The sequence below is a fragment of the Pseudophryne corroboree genome, chromosome 5, assembly GCF_028390025.1.
Source record: "Pseudophryne corroboree isolate aPseCor3 chromosome 5, aPseCor3.hap2, whole genome shotgun sequence".
In the NCBI taxonomy this organism is placed as follows: domain Eukaryota; kingdom Metazoa; phylum Chordata; class Amphibia; order Anura; family Myobatrachidae; genus Pseudophryne; species Pseudophryne corroboree.
The window spans coordinates 256,760,286-256,782,443 of NC_086448.1; positions in this window are offsets into that span (position 1 = coordinate 256,760,286).

The window sequence follows — 22,158 nt, forward strand, 5'->3', positions numbered from 1 at the left end:
TCTACATTCTATACCTGTGGTGCATTTTAGTTTTGCAGTTTGCTGACACAGTGACCACCAGTATACTATATATAGCAGTACGGAAGGCCACTGCTGTACCTACCTCTGTGTCGTCATTCATTAAGTATACTATCCATCTACATTCTATACCTGTGGTGCATTTTAGTTTTGCAGTTTGCTGACACAGTGACCACCAGTATACTATATATAGCAGTACGGTATGGAAGGCCACTGCTGTATCTACCTCTGTGTCGTCATTCATTAAGTATACTATCCATCTACATTCTATACCTGTGGTGCATTTTAGTTTTGCAGTTTGCTGACACAGTGACCACCAGTATACTATATAAAGCAGTACGGTACGGAAGGCCACTGCTGTAACTACCTCTGTGTCGTCATTCATTAAGTATACTATCCATCTACATTCTATACCTGTGGTGCATTTTAGTTTTGCAGTTTGCTGACACAGTGACCACCAGTATACTATATATAGCAGTACGGAAGGCCACTGCTGTACCTACCTCTGTGTCGTCATTCATTAAGTATACTATCCATCTACATTCTATACCTGTGGTGCATTTTAGTTTTGCAGTTTGCTGACACAGTGACCACCAGTATACTATATATAGCAGTACGGAAGGCCACTGCTGTACCTACCTCTGTGTCGTCATTCATTAAGTATACTATCCATCTACATTCTATACCTGTGGTGCATTTTAGTTTTGCAGTTTGCTGACACAGTGACCACCAGTATACTATATAAAGCAGTACGGTACGGAAGGCCACTGCTGTATCTACCTCTGTGTCATCATTCATTAAGTATACTATCCATCTACATTCTATACCTGTGGTGCATTTTAGTTTTGCAGTTTGCTGACACAGTGACCACCAGTATACTATATATAGCAGTACGGAAGGCCACTGCTGTACCTACCTCTGTGTCGTCATTAAGTATACTATCCATCTACATTCTATACCTGTGGTGCATTTTAGTTTTGCAGTTTGCTGACACAGTGACCACCAGTATACTATATATAGCAGTACGGAAGGCCACTGCTGTACCTACCTCTGTGTCGTCATTCATTAAGTATACTATCCATCTACATTCTATACCTGTGGTGCATTTTAGTTTTGCAGTTTGCTGACACAGTGACCACCAGTATACTATATATAGCAGTACGGAAGGCCACTGCTGTACCTACCTCTGTGTCGTCATTCATTAAGTATACTATCCATCTACATTCTATACCTGTGGTGCATTTTAGTTTTGCAGTTTGCTGACACAGTGACCACCAGTATACTATATATAGCAGTACGGAAGGCCACTGCTGTACCTACCTCTGTGTCGTCATTAAGTATACTATCCATCTACATTCTATACCTGTGGTGCATTTTAGTTTTGCAGTTTGCTGACACAGTGACCACCAGTATACTATATATAGCAGTACGGAAGGCCACTGCTGTACCTACCTCTGTGTCGTCATTCATTAAGTATACTATCCATCTACATTCTATACCTGTGGTGCATTTTAGTTTTGCAGTTTGCTGACACAGTGACCACCAGTATACTATATATAGCAGTACGGAAGGCCACTGCTGTACCTACCTCTGTGTCGTCATTCATTAAGTATACTATCCATCTACATTCTATACCTGTGGTGCATTTTAGTTTTGCAGTTTGCTGACACAGTGACCACCAGTATACTATATATAGCAGTACGGAAGGCCACTGCTGTACCTACCTCTGTGTCGTCATTCATTAAGTATACTATCCATCTACATTCTATACCTGTGGTGCATTTTAGTTTTGCAGTTTGCTGACACAGTGACCACCAGTATACTATATATAGCAGTACGGAAGGCCACTGCTGTACCTACCTCTGTGTCGTCATTCATTAAGTATACTATCCATCTACATTCTATACCTGTGGTGCATTTTAGTTTTGCAGTTTGCTGACACAGTGACCACCAGTATACTTTATATAGCAGTACGGAAGGCCACTGCAGTACCTACCTCTGTGTCGTCATTCATTAAGTATACTATCCATCTACATTCTATACCTGTGGTGCATTTTAGTTTTGCAGTTTGCTGACACAGTGACCACCAGTATACTATATAAAGCAGTACGGTACGGAAGGCCACTGCTGTAACTACCTCTGTGTCGTCATTCATTAAGTATACTATCCATCTACATTCTATACCTGTGGTGCATTTTAGTTTTGCAGTTTGCTGACACAGTGACCACCAGTATACTATATATAGCAGTACGGAAGGCCACTGCTGTACCTACCTCTGTGTCGTCATTCATTAAGTATACTATCCATCTACATTCTATACCTGTGGTGCATTTTAGTTTTGCAGTTTGCTGACACAGTGACCACCAGTATACTATATATAGCAGTACGGAAGGCCACTGCTGTACCTACCTCTGTGTCGTCATTCATTAAGTATACTATCCATCTACATTCTATACCTGTGGTGCATTTTAGTTTTGCAGTTTGCTGACACAGTGACCACCAGTATACTATATATAGCAGTACGGTATGGAAGGCCACTGCTGTATCTACCTCTGTGTCGTCATTCATTAAGTATACTATCCATCTACATTCTATACCTGTGGTGCATTTTAGTTTTGCAGTTTGCTGACACAGTGACCACCAGTATACTATATATAGCAGTACGGAAGGCCACTGCTGTACCTACCTCTGTGTCGTCATTAAGTATACTATCCATCTACATTCTATACCTGTGGTGCATTTTAGTTTTGCAGTTTGCTGACACAGTGACCACCAGTATACTATATGTAGCAGTACGGAAGGCCACTGCTGTACCTACCTCTGTGTCATCATTCATTAAGTATACTATCCATCTACATTCTATACCTGTGGTGCATTTTAGTTTTGCAGTTTGCTGACACAGTGACCACCAGTATACTATATATAGCAGTACGGAAGGCCACTGCTGTACCTACCTCTGTGTCGTCATTCATTAAGTATACTATCCATCTACATTCTATGCCTGTGGTGCATTTTAGTTTTGCAGTTTGCTGACACAGTGACCACCAGTATACTATATATAGCAGTACGGTACGGAAGGCCACTGCTGTACCTACCTCTGTGTCGTCATTCATTAAGTATACTATCCATCTACATTCTATACCTGTGGTGCATTTTAGTTTTGCAGTTTGCTGACACAGTGACCACCAGTATACTATATATAGCAGTACGGTACGGAAGGCCACTGCTGTACCTACCTCTGTGTCGTCATTCATTAAGTATACTATCCATCTACATTCTATACCTGTGGTGCATTTTAGTTTTGCAGTTTGCTGACAGTGACCACCAGTATACTATATATAATAGCAGTACGGAAGGCCACTGCTGTACTTACCTCTGTGTCATCATTAAGTATACTATCCATCTACATTCAATACCTGTGGAGCGCCTTTTTTTTTCTTTGCATCATGTGCTGTTTGGGGACTATTTTCTTTGAAGTGCCATCCTGCCTGACACTGCAGTGCCACTCCTAGATGGGCTAGGTGTTTGTGTCGGCCACTTGTGTCGCTTAGCTTAGTCACACAGCGACCTTGGTGCGCCTCTTTTTTTCTTTGCATCATGTGCTGTTTGGGGACTATTTTTTTGAAGTGCCATCCTGTCTGACACTGCAGTGCCACTCCTAGATGGGCCAGGTGTTTGTGTCGGCCACTTGTGTCGCTTAGCTTAGTCACACAGCGACCTTGGTGCGCCTCTTTTTTTCTTTGCATCATGTGCTGTTTGGGGACTATTTTTTTGAAGTGCCATCCTGCCTGACACTGCAGTGCCACTCCTAGATGGGCCAGGTGTTTGTGTCGGCCACTTGTGTCGCTTAGCTTAGTCACACAGCGACCTTGGTGCGCCTCTTTTTTTCTTTGCATCATGTGCTGTTTGGGGACATTTTTTTGAAGTGCCATCCTGCGTGACACTGCAGTGCCACTCTTAGATGGGCCAGGTGTTTGTGTCGGCCACTTGTGTCGCTTAGCTTAGTCACACAGCGACCTTGGTGCGCCTCTTTTTTTCTTTGCATCATGTGCTGTTTGGGGACTATTTTTTTGAAGTGCCATCCTGCCTGACACTGCAGTGCCACTCCTAGATGGGCCAGGTGTTTGTGTCGGCCACTTGTGTCGCTTAGCTTAGCCATCCAGCGACCTCGGTGCAAATTTTAGGACTAAAAATAATATTGTGAGGTGTGAGGTGTTTAGAATAGACTGGAAATGAGTGGAAATTATGGTTATTGAGGTTAATAAAACTATGGGATCAAAATGACCCCCAAATTCTTTGATTTAAGCTGTTTTTTAGGGTTTTTTGTAAAAAACACCCGAATCCAAAACACACCCGAATCCGACAAAAAAATTTCGGTGAGGTTTTGCCAAAACGCGTCCGAATCCAAAACACGGCCGTGGAACCGAATCCAAAACCAAAACACAAAACCCGAAAAATGTCCGGTGCACATCACTAGCGCTAATATGCCTTGACTGCATACCTCCCAACATTTGAGTAAATGAAAACGAGACTCCTGAGTCCTACGCTTGCGCATAGCCCACCACCGTGCCGGAAAGGATGCGTGGCCTATGCAAACGAGGTGTGGCTTTGAGGTCCTATGAGCCGATGGCATGGCCCCAGTCCCTCTGTATCCTGTGAATAGATGCTGTGCAGGAGGCTCCCAACTGTCCCCCCCCCACCGCGGGCCATTGCGGCCCGCAGGTGGGACAGTGGGATAGTCCCAAAAAAAGGGACTATCCCATGAAAATCGGGACAGTTGGGAGGTACAGTATGTGACTGTGTTGCAAGAAATCAATGGTAGAAACACAGACACATGTAATTAAATACCTGTACAGTACATGAACCAATCTGGTCTATTTAATGGTGGTTTTTACATTCAGATACAGTATGTGGCAAAGATACAATTGCCATCATTTTAGACAGTTGGCTGGTGACTGTCATAAGCTCCTCATGCTTCAACATATTTTCCCTATATCTGTACAAGGTTTAATTATGATTTTTCCCCTTGATGCTTTGATAAGAATATTTTTTAATAGTAATTATTTCTACTTAATAACCTCTCAAAAGTGAAATCTGATGATTTTATAACCTGTGGCTGAGCGAAGGATCCAGGATAGCTGACTAGTGGCCAGAACGATATTTGGGGTTTACACTTATTAACTGTCACCACTAGAGATGTGCGGGTTTGTTTTTCTGAAAATCAAACCCACCTGAACTTGCTGTATCCGAGCGCCAGCTCTGGTTTTCCCCACCAGGCATGGATTTCTAAACAAGGCAAAACGTCATCTTCCCAGTGACCTGTTTCAGATTCAATAAAAGTCCCTTCCGCGGGGATTTGGGTGCCATTTCACACAGAATGCCGTAGGGTTAGGGTGTGGGGCTGAAGGCAGCACTTTCTGACTATGACCTGAAGAAGGAAAGGTCAAACTGGAGCAGGAGCTAGTAAAGGTGCAAAAAACAGCATTAAAAGCACAGAATTAAATAGGGACTGTTTCATCATTTATTATTTAAAAAAGAAAACAAAATTCTTGTAGCTGTTTATCACTACATTTTGAAGGGCACTGAGTCTAATTGGCAGTACAGATCGTGATTTTATCTCATAGAAACTTCATCAGGGGTAAATCTATAAACATAGAGTATGTTATTGAAATTTGTCCATTACATGTCAAATGTATACATAACAAAAAAATACAATGATGAAACAACAACTCATGACATGTTGGCTATGGTACTGTAAAATGAACAAGAAAGTGAGCAAATGTCTGGGAACCTTGTGAGTCACCAGAGTAGGTGACTACTTCCTAAAAATGTGGAAAAGCTGATATTCATAAAAATGAACTAAAAATTTCACAAGGAAGACTTTCCTGCCAATCACAGTACAAAGACTTTATCACAGTACAAAGACTTTAATGATAGATTCCAGTGGGTATGAGCTAATATTGTGTGAGGATGATAACACCACTGATGAGAATAAGTAATTGGATGATCAGACTGACATCTTCCAACTGTAGAGATGATTAACAACACTGTTAGTTGCCTTAAATCCATTGTTTGTTTTGTGGGGGACCAAAGAAACCAAGCACTTCAGCCACAAAAGTGTCAATACCTGTTGCTGAAGTGCTTGGTTTGTTATACTGTGCATGTCCTTGTTAATATACAACATAAAGGTGTATGGGAGGGCCCAAGGACAATCCCATCTTGCACCTCTTTTCTTTTCATTATGGGCTGTATTTTTGGGGTCATACTTTACATAGACAAATATATTTATTGGTTACTAGCTGAAGCGCCCTGTTTCACCTGGGTAGACCTTTGATATTAAATGTTTACATTAATTTCATCCCATATCAATTTATATGCTTAGTTCATTTTATGCCTCTGAGGTACAGAAGCATGGTAATATCAAGATTAAATAAATTAAAATTATAATGATTTTTAAATATAAATTAATTGAAGTTCAGTTATAAATGTACAGATGTGTCCTCATACATCTTGCCTCAATACGCCATGTAGCTGGAGATGCCTCGCATGAGCAAGCTAACAGGTCCCATATAACTCCATTAGCATCAGACATCTTTTTTTGCTGATAGTCATTCCCTGCCTCCTTCAGCAACTGCCCCTGGGACTTGTTGATGGTCATTGTCAAGCAGATCTTTAGGGGGAACTACAGCCTTGAACGTGAAGAGGTACCATGATGGTATAAGTGGTATGTGGGGCATGAAGACCGACTTTCCCTGAGCACAGCTGGTGAACACTGTGGCCTCAATGATGTTTCAGTGGAGGTCCTTCACAACATGGTACCACTGGGCAGGTTGAGGTTCCACAGCAAACATCATTGGAAACTCTACTTTAAAGGGGAAGCTTGAGAGTGGGAGGCCAGAAGGGTTGTTGGTGTTGATTAACTCTACAGAGTAGTGGACTGCATCATTCATTTGCCCCACCAAGACTACAGACCTGTACTCCATTTCTATTGCCATTAATGATGGTAGCCTTGTCATTTTTGGGGGTCATAATGGCACCCCCAAATCCACTTTTGTTTTGCCCCTTTTGGGTTGATAAGGACTAAATCCTGAATTAAGTTTTTAGGTTTTTGTGTGGGAAAACTTTGTAAGTCAATACCAAGTTGATAGCTCATCAGGCCTAAGAGACATTGAGGAATCTGTGAAAATAAATCTTACCCCTTTTCACTGCCTTAAGGGGTTAAATTTGGAAACATACTTGGTTAGTAGTTGCTTTTATTATGGAAGGAATATATTCGATGCATATTATGTTTCTAGGTCCAGGGGTTAGGACTGGGTACTGATTGAGTTAGTCAGGACAGTTGTTTTTATACGTATATTAAGTTTTCTAATACATTACTAACGTGCAACACATTTTTAAACAGAAATAACTGCCGTGTGTTTGTGCTGCTAGTTTAGCCAGCCAGTCTTTGGCCAGTATGCTGTGAGGTGGTTGGAAATTACTGGAAATGAATGTTATTAAGGTTAATAATACTGTAGGAACAAAAATGGGCCCAAATTCTATGATCCAAAACCAAAACACATGAGAGAGGTTTTGCAAAAAACAAAACACCAATGGCAGTTTTGACAAAAAACATTGGGGCCATGCACATCTCTAGTCATTACTGTAGTTGCAATAGTTTTTAGCCGCCAATAAATCAGGATACTGTCCATACTGTGTGTGTTGAGTTAAATAATTTACTTTTTATTAGGGACCAATACATACGGGAATCTTTTTATACTTCAGCAATACATATAATTAAAGCTGTCAAGTTTTACTTTATCTTCTGTTTACTTAATGCAGTACTTTAGTTGCAACTTTATAAAACGGCAAAGTGCACACTGCACAGTAGTTGTAGCAATTAAGAAGAGATTTTAATTTCTTTAAACTATTTGACAAAACGGTTTTAAAATGTGAAAGATCACTCAAATTTCTTGAATTTTAGATTTAATAAACAAATTTATCTAAATTGGAAGGAACCAAGTTGAACTGGGTTTACTAAATCCAAGCTAGTTCAATAATGTTCAAATCTCTTCAAGCATGTCTCTCAGGTACAGTATTTTGCACACCCTGAAGAGCTAGACTGGGGCAATGGGAGGTGTATCAGTCTAGATGCACTTTGCAACACCCTGGACACTGGGGGTAATTCAGACCTGAGTGCTCGCTAGGGTTTTTTTCCCCACTGTTCTGAACAGATAGTCGCCGCCCATAGGGGAGTGTATTTTCGCTTTGCAAGTGTGCGAACGCATGTGTAGCAGAGCTGTACAAACAGATCTTGTGCAGTCTCTGAGTAGCCCAGGACTTACTCAGCCACTGCAATCACATCAGCCTGTCCGGGACCGGAAATTGACGTCAGGAACCCTCCCTGCAAACACATGGACACACCTGCATTTTTCCAACCACTCCCAGAAAATGGTCAGTTACCACCTACAAACAGCTTCTTCCTGTCAATCTCCTTGCGATCGCCCGTGCGAATGGAGTCTTCGCACAAACCGTCGCTGAGCGGCGATCCGCTTTGTACCTGTTCAACGCACCTGCGCATTGTGGTGCATATGCAAGCGTAGTTCTGACCTGATCGCAGCGCTGCAAAAAATGCTAGCAAGCGATCAGGTCTGAATTACCGACCCTAACGGGGCAGATTAAAAAGATGTGGGTCTCGAGCACAGTAAACTGGAGGAAGTGCTCACAAGTGCAGAGACTGAATGCAGTACACCCAGGTAGAGCAAATACCTTCTCTGGATATCCTAGATAGACCAAGAGCTCGGGAGGAGGGGATGCACCCGACTGTGTAAAATGTAAACTGCCAGTTAGCTGGGAAGTGCAATGTAAAATCAGTAGCGGATCTTGCCACGGGCAGGATTTTTGCCCGGGGCGCCGCTGTCCCGAGAGTGCCGCTGCCGTACCAAGATCCGCTACTGGTGCCGGTGCCATGCGCGATGATGTCATTGCGCTCCGCACGGCATTGTGGGAGCACCCACAGATGCTAGAGGTCATAATTGACCTCTAGTGTCTGTGCGGTGCTATGGGAGAAGCGTCATGATGTTTCTCCCATAGATCCGAGGAGCAGCGCCAGTGGCCGGAGATGGAGGGCAGCAGCGGTCGGGAAGCAGGAGTGGGTATGGTGAGTATTTTTTTTTTGGTAAGCGGCGCTACTAGCGACACAGTTACAGGGGACATAGCTACTGAGGGCACAGCTACAGGGGGCACAACTACTGAGGGCACAACTACTGAGGGCACAGCTACAGGGGTCACAACTACTGAGGGCACAGCTACAGGGGCCGGGTACCTAGAGGAAATGTCCTTATAAACATAATGCACCTTACACATTATGACAAGCTTTATTAATGTCCTTTTACACATAATGTCCCTTACACATATGCCACACATTATTAATGCTCTTATACACATAATGACACACATAGTGCACCCTACACATTTGCTGCACATTATTAGTGCCCCTATACACATAATGACACATATACAGTAGTACCCTTTTACACATATGCCGCACATTATTAATGCCCTTAGACACATAATGACACGCATAGTGCCCCTTGCACATGTTGCACATTATTAATGCATTTTTACATGGCACACATAATGCTCCTTACACATATTCTGAACACTACTGCACAACCAACCCACTCACATGCACACAGCAATCACACTGCCACTACCACTGTGACCTCTGCCTCTACTTGGATACAGATGTGTCCTCATAAATATTGCCACAATGCTAACATCTGGCACCTTTTTTTAATGAAAATGCATCTTATTTGCATTGCAATGTGGCTAGGATGCACAAGCAGCTTTTGCTGATTAAAATGATATGCAGCATGCCTATATACTGTGTGAGACTGTGGCTGTATCTGCATGTGAAATGCTACACACAGAATATAGGCATGCCACATATAATTTTAATCAGCAGAAGCTGCTGATGCCCATAGGCATATCAAATGCCCTAGGCAATTGCCTAGTTTGCCTATGCCTATGGCCGGATCTGACCGGCCCTGTGTAAAATAGCAGTAAAATGCCCATTTATGTTTTAAGGGGGTCATTCCGAGTTGTTCGCTCGTTGCCGATTTTCGCTATATTGCGATTAGTCGCTTACTGCGCATGCGCAAGGTTCGCAGAGCGCATGCGCTTAGTTATTTTACACAAAAGTTAGGTATTTTACTCACGGCATAACAAGGTTTTTTCATCGTTCTGGTGATCGTACTGTGATTGACAGGAAGTGGGTGTTTCTGGGCGGAAACTTGCCGTTTTCTGGGCGTGTGCGAAAAAACGCTCGCGTTTCTGGGAAAAACACGGGAGTGTCTGAAGAAACGGGGGAGTGTCTGGGCGAACGCTGGGTGTGTTTGTGACGTCAAACCAGGAACGAAACTGACTGAACTGATCGCAATGGCTGAGTAAGTCTCGAGCTACTCAGAAACGGGTGTAGTATGGGTGACCGGCGGTCTCCTGACCACCGGTCACCTTACCGACGCCGGGATCCCGGCAGCATACCGACGCCGGGATACCGGCGGGGAGGGGCGAGTGCAGCAAGCCCCTTGCGGGCTCGCTGCGCTCGCCACGCTGCGGGCTCGGTGGCGACCTGCGGTCGCCACGGGCTCTATTCCCACTCTATGGGTGTCGTGGACACCCACGAGTGGAAATAGTCCCTGTTGGTCGGCATGCCAACCATCGGGATAGTGAGCCGTCGGGCTCACGGAGGAGGTCATGTGACTGTCGGTCAGCCGACCGGCGGTCACATGACTACCACCCCTCAGAAACTGCTAAGAAATTTCTATTTGCAATTCTGCTAATCTTTCGTTCGCTATTCTGCTATGCTAAGATACACTCCCAGAGGGCGGCGGCTTAGCGTGTGCAATGCTGCTAAAAGCAGCTAGCGAGCGATCAACTCGGAATGAGGGCCTATGTGTGACCAAATGTTTTTGTTTTTGATTACACCCAAACCTCTTGTGTAATTAATGATTATACCTATTGGGGAGTGTGGAAGTGTACATTACATTGTAGGAAATGTCAATTTCTTGCATACTCTTCACTGTATTTTTTTTTTTTTTTAATAAATGTGACTTAATGTGATTTTCACCACTGAGATTTTTTAATGAGGGGTGACACAGACAATTTCTTAGTTGCACATGTGTGTGCCAGCCTGAAAGAGGTGTGGTTGTGTGTACATATGATCAGCCAGTTACCCTAAACTAGTGTGTATTTTTAAGAAAACCTACCTAATGGGGGCGTAGGTAACACCCTCAGAGCGTGTTATTGGTAATAACATCCGTCTGAGTGTTAATAATATTGATGCCTACTTGTCACACATTGGGATCTTAGCTTTACTTATAAAGTCTGGCAATCACACATCTCTACTCCATACATCAGCTAAAACTTCCAAAATGTAAGCAATAAGGAACAAGGTGTCACGATCCAGGTAATTCCTTATTAGTATTTACCTTCCAAATGCCTCCTGAGACTGTCCCAGTGTCCCAAGCCTGGATTCCATCTGCGCTGTCTGTGTGCAGCATGCTGCATCTCATTGTCTCAAATCTCTTTACTGTGATTCTGGCAGCTTCATGGTTAAAACTCACATGCAAGTTACAAACAGTCTTTCCCTCCAAGTTCAAACATGGGCGCAGCCATGTTTGTTTTCATCACATGTTACTTTTCAGCCAATCAGCTGCACTCTGCTCCCAGCCTGATTACACAGCAGCTGTACTCTGGTCTCTGGTTAATTGCCCACCAATCCCTGCTAAACTGTGGGTTTAAATAGCCTGTCCCAGCACTGAGGGATGTCAGTGCTTCAATGGTCTTCAGTGTTTCCAGTGAGCAGTTCTTCCATGGACTTTCTCTGCAGTGCTTCATTTGTCTCCAGTGGTTTCTGTGTGCAGTCTTCTACAGATTCTCCAGTGAACTCTCCTGCATTCAAGCCTGACTCCTCTGTGTTACACTCTGTGGTGTAACACGACACCTCTGTGATTAACCCTCTACAACATCACGTTACTCATCTGTGTCTGTATTCCGGCTTTCCAGCAGCCACTCTTCAACAACTACAGTTTTCCAGCGAACCCTAGTTCATTTACAGTTTACAGAACTTTTCTCTACATTCCAGGTTACTGGTATTAACCAGTTGCACGCCTAAATTTCCACTTGTGACTTTCTATTGTTTTTGCAAGTTTTATGACTTTTCATTTAATAAAATCACTGAAAGATATTTCCAGTTGTCGTGGTCACGCCTTCGGGCATCCTTGCTACTGTCTTTACGCATGTCCAGGAGTCACATGGCTCCTCCTAAGTTCAAGTACCCGTCAACCCCTACAACTGAGGCTCCCAGTCACGGTCATCAGCCCTCAGTTGTGACAGTAAGCACTGACCTAATGGATCCAGCCGGAGACCAGGCCCAAGCGCTTAGGCTGTTTCAAGAATTGGCAACCCGCCTTGAACGTCAGGAGGCTGCTGTAGCCCATGTTGGTCGCTGTCTCCAGGACCTCTCCTCCCGGCTGGATGAAATCCAAGCGGCCCTCCGTGGATCAGGGGCATCCAGTGTCCTGACTCTCAGTCAACTGTTGGTTCAGTTACAAGACCTTCTTTCTAGTATCGTTCCAGTTATTTCAAAGTGTCTCTGTGATACTCCTATTATCTCTGCTCCCGTCTCCATGAAAGCCTTCCCACAGTCTGCTGAGAACACAGATGCAACAGCTGCCAATCTCTCTATGTCCAAGTCGTTTCCCCTTGCTCCAAGTAAAGATAAGTTCCGGAGTAAGCCACGGTCTAGACTTTCTGAAGAGGAACGCAAGCGTCGCATGCAGTTTCAACTCTGCTTCTACTGTGGGGGTTCTGATCACTTTATTAAAGACTGTTCTCTCCGTAAACCAAGGAAGTGGGATAGATCTCCACATCACAGCATTCTTGGTTTCCAACCTTCCTATGTGGAATCTTCAGCTCCTTCTGAGCCGGTCAAAAAAAATATAAAAGTTGATCAAAGAAAAACCCAATTCTACAATTGGGGTCCTGTGTCCAGGAGCCCCATTTCCAATTCCGGGAAACAAAAGAGATTTAATGAAACTTTCTTCACCAAGGGGAAATCCAATTCCGCAGCCCAAGACGGGGCGTCTGTTTTTGCAGCCCAAGACGGGGCATCTGTTTCTACAGCTCCAGGAAAGGTATCCAATGTTCAAGCTCTACTAGGGGCATATGAGTCTTCTCAAAAAGGAGTTTCTGATCTGTCAACCCCAGGAGGGGTGCTGGAGAAAACAACCCTGAGAGAGGTGTCTGATTCGTCAACCCCAGGAGGGGTCACCGAAATTTCAGCCCCAAGGGAAGTATCCAGAGCCGAGTTCCCAGATGGAAATTTTTGTGCTACAGATGCAGTTATGAACTCCTGTTTGCCGTTTTCAGAGAGCACCACCCTGTTGGCATCCAGCATGGACTTGGTCCAGGATGGTCTAACTGAACACTTGGATACCACTCATTCCGGTTCCAACCGGATTCTGACTCCTTTGGTTCCAGCCGATTCCAGTAAGCCTCCTTCAGTTCCAGCCGATTCCAGCACCTTCGAATCTAATCAAGTCCTATCCGTTAGTCCAAAGACTCCTCTGGTTCCAGCCAGTTCAAGTTCATCAGGATTCAATTCAGGTTCCGAAGGTGAATTTGTTGATGACTCAAGCTACATTATGGGAGGTCCTGCTCTTTCCTGTTACGCTTTCACGCATGAAGAGGTTCCAGAATTACCAAAAAGCTCCACAGGTCTCTGTATGAAAAGTCCTCGTTCTAGAACAAGATTTAATTTAAGACTTATTGGAGTGCTAGCTTCAAAAGCACGATTTTCTTGTACTTCTAATCCAGGAAAGGGACCTTCTACATGTTATTCCTCAGTCCTTTCAGATGAAGAAGATTGGGAGGACTTCTAGCAATCCAGTTGCTTCAGGCTTTCCACGCCAGATTTCCTCCTCAAGCCTAAGAAGTGTCCTGGGGCCACTCCTAAAGGGGAGGGTACTGTCACGATCCAGGTAATTCCTTATTAGTATTTACCTTCCAAATGCCTCCTGAGACTGTCCCAGTGTCCCAAGCCTGGATTCCATCTGCGCTGTCTGTGTGCAGCATGCTGCATCTCATTGTCTCAAATCTCTTTACTGTGATTCTGGCAGCTTCATGGTTAAAACTCACATGCAAGTTACAAACAGTCTTTCCCTCCAAGTTCAAACATGGGCGCAGCCATGTTTGTTTTCATCACATGTTACTTTTCAGCCAATCAGCTGCACTCTGCTCCCAGCCTGATTACACAGCAGCTGTACTCTGGTCTCTGGTTAATTGCCCACCAATCCCTGCTAACCTGTGGGTTTAAATAGCCTGTCCCAGCACTGAGGGATGTCCGTGCTTCAATGGTCTTCAGTGTTTCCAGTGAGCAGTTCTTCCATGGACTTTCTCTGCAGTGCTTCATTTGTCTCCAGTGGTTTCTGTGTGCAGTCTTCTACAGATTCTCCAGTGAACTCTCCTGCATTCAAGCCTGACTCCTCTGTGTTACACTCTGTGGTGTAACACGACACCTCTGTGATTAACCCTCTACAACATCACATTACTCATCTGTGTCTGTATTCCGGCTTTCCAGCAGCCACTCTTCAACAACTACAGTTTTCCAGCGAACCCTAGTTCATTTACAGTTTACAGAACTTTTCTCTACATTCCAGGTTACTGGTATTAACCAGTTGCACGCCTAAATTTCCACTTGTGACTTTCTATTGTTTTTGCAAGTTTTATGACTTTTCATTTAATAAAATCACTGAAAGATATTTCCAGTTGTCGTGGTCACGCCTTCGGGCATCCTTGCTACTGTCTTTACGCATGTCCAGGAGTCACATGGCTCCTCCTAAGTTCAAGTACCCGTCAACCCCTACAACTGAGGCTCCCAGTCACGGTCATCAGCCCTCAGTTGTGACACAAGGGCACAGCCATGGTGATCTCTGCCAGGTGATTCACCTGAGCATTTAGGAATGCTCACTTGATCATCTGCACCAATAATCCTGAACTACAGTACTTCCTATTTAAATCTGCACCTGGGGCCAGCTCATTGTCAGAATAACATATGCCTTCCAGGGGTCATTCTTGGTTCCAGGCCTTGGTATCTCTACTGTTTCCTGCTCTCCACAGTGTAGGGATGGCCATCGGTGGGTTATCCATCAATAGTTGCCATTGATGGTACCATTGATGGCAACCATCGATGGTATAAAACCATCTGCTAGGGATCCTTCAATGGTTTCACCCATTGATGGTTATCCCTGTTTTACTGTGAAGTGGACTGTGGGCCAATCAGTAACTGGGGGCGGGGCATTGCGGGTGTCAGGGGGCGGAGCTATGCTCAGTGTCAAGACTAATTGTAAAGGGAAAAAAACTATTTGGTTGGCCTTTACCATCGATGGCAGTAAACCATGTGGTTCTCCACCATCATTGGCTAATGTTTTAGACATCGGCCATAAACAATCAATGACTTTGAATCATCGACGGTCAATGGCCCTCCCTACCACAGTAACCTCTGTATTCTCTGCGGATTACAGTACCTGTGTCTGTGGTCTCCAGTTGCCACATTAAAGTACCTTAATAACACATCTGCCTTCAGTGTCCACTGCATGCCTGGATTACCAACTGACATTGTGAACACCACCAGCCTCTGCTCCCACTTGTGCCTGTTTTCATCTCCAGTCTCTGGTGTTTGCAACATCCCGCAGAGTCCGCTCTCTCTCCTGCTCTGGACTCTCTCTACTCAGCCCTCCGCATTGAATGTCTGTACAGGCTATCGGTTACACTATCCTGCTGGTTAGCGACAGGTCTACCTGCTCTAAATGTTTGCATCTGGGTCTAGTTCTGTGTGTCATAGGTGCTGTTTCCAGGACTGTGATAAGGGCGTGGCAGTCTTGAATTCCTCACTTCAGGTTTTCAGTTCCTGAGCTCCAGGTCCAGTTCCAGGTCTGGGTTCAGAGTAAGATCCCGTCTGCTGGCTGTTGCAATTCTCAGTTCTAAGTTCATTAGTATCTGGTCCCTAATCTGAGTTTTGAGTTCTAGCTCCAGTTCAAGTACTATATTGTACTGCATTCCTCTGGTAACTTGGTAAGCCTACTGATTTCTTGTAGTGAGTTCCAGCCCTGCTAGTCTGTATAAGGTAAATGTCTCATAAATGGTTTCCAGTTGACATTTACAGATTCCAGTGCCATTAACTAGCATAACTTCAGTCAATGTTTTTCTTCTTATGCCACCAGTGTTTTCTATCAATACCTACTCCATAAGCAAGAATTACTTAAAGACTTCATGTTTCACCTTTGCTACAGTTGAGCCAAAGGGTTTTGAAACTGATCTATAGAATACCAAGTCTGTGACACTATTGCATATACTCCATGCCCAAAACCCTGGAAGGGTGTTGCAGAAAAAGTAGTGTGGTCAGATAGCAGGACCCAAAAAGGGGAGTAGTCAAACAGGAAACTGTATCAAAGGGGAAGTGGAACCTTAGCATATAAAGGGAACAGGATTTCCTTCCTTTGTAGAGATAGCTTAGAGCTGGGGAGCAGGGAGGGAGCTGCCATGATGTCCATCTGTTGCCCAAGGAGAGAGAGAGACGTGAAGAAAGGTGGCGAGAGAGAACACAGAGATAAAGACTGTGAGAGACAGAAAGAAAAATCTAAAATCCCTCAGTGTGAGCATCTCAGTGAGGTCTCTATCATACTTCACCCAGAAGAGGTAAGAGCTGCAGCAGTATTGCTGAGTGGGAGGAAGAAAAGTCCTCAATGATACAGTACAGTATATAAAGATTTACTGTTAAGTGGAAGGGGTGGGCTACAGCTTAGAGTACACTACTGAGAGTGTTGAAGCCTCATTGGCAAAGTCTGTAAACTGCTGTCCCATGTAAAGAAAAAGGGGTACAAAGAGAGGCAGATGTGTTTTACCTTCTAGAGGGCAGAGAGAGAGACAAGACTGGGTGTATGAGTCATTCTGTATATTGTCTGCAGATAGGCAAAGTGTATTAACACACATGGGGACTGATTCAGATTTGTAATTAAAGCAAAAAAAGCAATTAACTTTGTGTCTGGAACAAACAATGCAAGGGGAGCAAATACATTTATTTTTTATGGGCAGGGTAAAAACTGGCTGCTTTTGCATGTACTGTACAGGTGTGACCTCTTCCATCTTTACTCCATGCACTACAAGTCGCATTACACATAACATGTGAGTGCTATGGGACATAGTAACGCTGCACTTTTTTGGCATTTTGTTGCTGTGAAAATGTGTCTTAGTCACAAACTAATGCATTATGATGGACAAGCAGCTTCTGCGGATTAACATGATAGGCAGCATGCCTATACTGTGTGTCTGACTGCGACTGTATTTGCTTACAAAATGCTATGCGACAGTGTTTACCTTGAAAATACTGGTATGTGGCATTTCAAATGCATATACAGCCATTATTACACACAGAATATAGGCATATCATTTTAATCAGCAGAACCTGCTTGCGCATCCTACAGTATTTCATTACTGTGCGTCTAAGACACATTTTTGCGGAAAAAATGCAAAAAAGCCTATCGGCATTACAGTGTCCCGCCACGGCATGGAGCAATTTGAAGGGCTGTTTAGCGTGACTGCAGCAAGGATGTAAGATTACATATGTAGTCCTCAAATGTCAGACAGTATTTATTTTTATACTTCAATTAAGATTTCAGTTTGAATACTCTTCTCCCAAATCTGAATCTCTCTGCACATGTTACATCTGCCCCACCTGTAGCGCAACATAGTTTTGACCAGTTGCCTGCTTTTTTGGAGGTGACAGTGTGAGCAGGAGGCTACACAAGGGGCAGATAGCTGGAATGATGCAGGGATCTAGAGGTGACATGGAGCAGGAGGCAGGAGGAGACACAGGGGGCACAAGGCTTGAGCGACATGGGGGGCATGTAGCTAGAAAGACACAGAGATAGATGGGACATGGAGCAGTAGGCTGGGGTGACATAGGGACAGGAGGTTGGAGGAGGCATGAGTGTGGTTGAACCTCTGCTGTATGACAATGACATTGGTTATATTCCTACACAAACAAGCATCTTGCGGACCATGTGATTTCCTACATGAATAGTGAATACCAAGACACATCTGCCCAGGAAGTATCAATTTCTTCAGAGGTTCCCTATCGCAGAGTAACCACTATGTATTGTAGGTAAGGTGTGTCTGTTCCAAATTAGTGATGTGCACCGGACATTTTTCGGGTTTTGTGTTTTGGTTTTGGATTCAGTTCCGCGGCCGTGTTTTGGATTCGGACGCGTTTTGGCAAAACCTCCCTGAAAATTTTTTGTCGGATTCGGGTGTTTTTTTACAAAAAACCCTCAAAAACAGCATAAATCATAGAATTTGGGGGTCATTTTGATCCCATAGTATTATTAACCTCAATAACCAAAATTTACACTCATTTCCAGTCTATTCTGAACACCTCACACCTCACAATATTATTTTTAGTCCTAAAATTTGCACCGAGGTCGCTGGATGACTAAGATAAGCGACCCAAGTGGCCGACACAAACACCTGGCCCATCTAGGAGTGGCACTGCAGTGTCAGGCAGGATGGCACTTCAAAAAAATAGTCCCAAAACAGCACATGATGCAAAGAAAAAAAGAGGCGCAATGAGGTAGCTGTGTGACTAAGCTAAGCGACCCAAGTGGCCGACACACACACCTGGCCCATCTAGGAGTGGCACTGCAGTGTCAGACAGGATGGCACTTCAAAAATAGTCCCCATACAGCACATGATGCAAAGAAAAAAAAGAGGTGCACCAAGGTCGCTGGATGGTTAAGCTAAGTGACCCAAGTGGCCGACACAAACACCTGGCCCATCTAGGAGTGGCATTGCAGTGTCAGGCAGGATGGCACTTCAAAAAAATAGTCCCCAAACAGCACATGATGCAAAGAAAAAAAGAGGCGCAATGAGGTAGCTGTGTGACTAAGCTAAGAGACCCAAGTGGCCGACACAAACACCTGGCCCATCTAGGAGTGGCACTTCAGTGTCAGACAGGATGGCACTTCAAAAAAATAGTCCCCAAACAGCACATGATGCAAAGAAAAAAAAGAGGTGCACCAAGGTCGCTGGATGGCTAAGCTAAGCGACCCAAGTGGCCAACACAAACACCTGGCCCATCTAGGAGTGGCACTGCAGTGTCAGACAGGATGGCAGATTTAAAAAATAGTCCCCAAACAGCACATGATGCAAAGAAAAATAGAGGTGCCTGACTTAAACAAACCACCTCACCATCAGAATCCTCCTTGTCAATTTCCTCCCCAGCGCCAGCAACACCCATATCCTCATCCTGGTGTACTTCAACAGTGACATCTTCAATTTGACTATCAGGAACTGGACTGCGGGTGCTCCTTCCAGCACTTGCAGGGGGCGTGCAAATGGTGGAAGGCGCAACCTCTTCCCATCCAGTGTTGGGAAGGTCAGGCATCGCAACCGACACAATTGGACTCTCCTTGGGGATTTGTGATTTAGAAGAACGCACAGTTCTTTGCTGTGCTTTTGCCAGCTTAACTCCTTTAAGTTTTCTAGCAGGAGAATGAGTGCTTCCATCCTCATGTGAAGCTGAACCACTAGCCATGAACATAGGCCAGGCCCTCAGCCGTTCCTTGCCACTCCGTGTCGTAAATGGCACATTGGCAAGTTTACGCTTCTCCTCAGACGATTTTGATTTAGATTTTTGGGTCATTTTACTGAGCTTTATTTTTTTGGATTTTACATGCTCTCTACTATGACATTGGGCATCGGCCTTGGCAGACGACGTTGATGGCATTTCATCGTCTCGGCCATGACTAGTGGCAGCAGCTTCAGCACGAGGTGGAAGTGGATCTTGATCTTTCCCTATTTTACCCTCCACATTTTTGTTCTCCATTTTTTAATGTGTGGAATTATATGCCAGTAATATATCAATAGCAATGGCCTACTACTATATATACTGCGCACAACTGAAATGCACCACAGGTATGGATGGATAGTATACTTGACGACACAGAGGTAGGTAGAGCAGTGGCCTTCTGTACCGTACTGCTATATAGTATATACTGGTGGTCAGCAAACTGTGCAAAACTGAAATGCACCACAGGTATGGATGGATAGTATACTTGACGACACAGAGGTAGGTAGAGCAGTGGACTACTGTACCGTACTACTATATATATAGTTATACTGGTGGTCAGCAAACTGTGCAAAACTGAAATGCACGGCAGGTATGGATGGATAGTATACTTGACGACACAGAGGTAGGTAGAGCAGTGGACTACTGTACCGTACTGCTATATATATATATATAGTTATACTGGTGGTCAGCAAACTGTGCAAAACTGAAATGCACCACAGGTATGGATGGATAGTATACTTGACGACACAGAGATAGGTAGAGCAGTGGCCTTCTGTACCGTACTGCTATATAGTATATACTGGTGGTCAGCAAACTGTGCAAAACTGAAATGCACCACAGGTATGGATGGATAGTATACTTGACGACACAGAGGTAGGTAGAGCAGTGGACTACTGTACCGTACTACTATATATATAGTTATACTGGTGGTCAGCAAACTGTGCAAAACTGAAATGCACGACAGGTATGGATGGATAGTATACTTGACGACACAGAGGTAGGTAGAGCAGTGGCCTACTGTACCGTACTGCTATATATATAGTTATACTGGTGGTCAGCAAACTGTGCAAAACTGAAATGCACCACAGGTATGGATGGATAGTATACTTGACGACACAGAGGTAGGTAGAGCAGTGGCCTTCTGTACTGTACTGCTATATAGTATATACTGGTGGTCAGCAAGCTGTGCAAAACTGAAATGCACCACAGGTATGGATGGATAGTATACTTGACGACACAGAGGTAGGTAGAGCAGTGGCCTTCTGTACCGTACTCCTATATATTATATACTGGTGGTCAGCAAAATTATGCACTGTACTCCTACTATATACTACAATGCAGCACAGATATGGAGCGTTTTTCAGGCAGAGAACGTATAATACTGTTGGTCACTGGTCAGCAAAACTCTACACTGAACTCCTCCTATATAATACTGCTGGTCCCCAGTCCCCACAATAAAGCAGTGTGAGCACAGATATATGCAGCACACTGAGCACAGATATGGAGCGTTTTTCAGGCAGAGAACATATAATACTGGTGGTCACTGGTCACTGGTCAGCAAAACTCTGCACTGTACTCCTCCTATATAATACTGGTGGTCCCCAGTCCCCACAATAAAGCAGTGTGAGCACAGATATATGCAGCACACTGAGCACAGATATGGAGCGTTTTTCAGGCAGAGAACGTATAATACTGGTGGTCACTGGTCAGCAAAACTCTGCACTGTACTCCTCTTATATAATACTGCTGGTCCCCAGTCCCCACAATAAAGCAGTGTGAGCACAGATATATGCAGCACACTGAGCACAGATATGGAGCGTTTTTCAGGCAGAGAATGTATAATACTGGTGGTCACTGGTCAGCAAAACTCTGCACTGTACTCCTCCTATATAATACTGCTGGTCCCCAGTCCCCACAATAAAGCAGTGTGAGAACAGATATATGCAGCACACTGAGCACAGATATGGAGCATTTTTCAGGCAGAGAACGTATAATACTGGTGGTCACTGGTCAGCAAAACTCTGCACTGTACTCCTCCTATATAATACTGCTGGTCCCCAGTCCCCACAATAAAGCAGTGTGAGCACAGATATAAGCAGCACACTGAGCACAGATATGGAGCGTTTTTCGGGCAGAGAACGTATAATACTGGTGGTCACTGGTCAGCAAAACTCTGCACTGTACTCCTATATAATACTGCTGGTCCCCAGTCCCCACAATAAAGCAGTGTGAGCACAGATATATGCAGCACACTGAGCACAGATATGGAGCATTTTTCAGGCAGAGAACGTATAATACTGGTGGTCACTGGTCAGCAAAACTCTGCACTGTACTCCTCCTATATAATACTGCTGGTCCCCAGTCCCCACAATAAAGCAGTATGAGCACAGATATATGCAGCACACTGAGCACAGATATGGAGCATTTTTCAGGCAGAGAACGTATAATACTGGTGGTCACTGGTCAGCAAA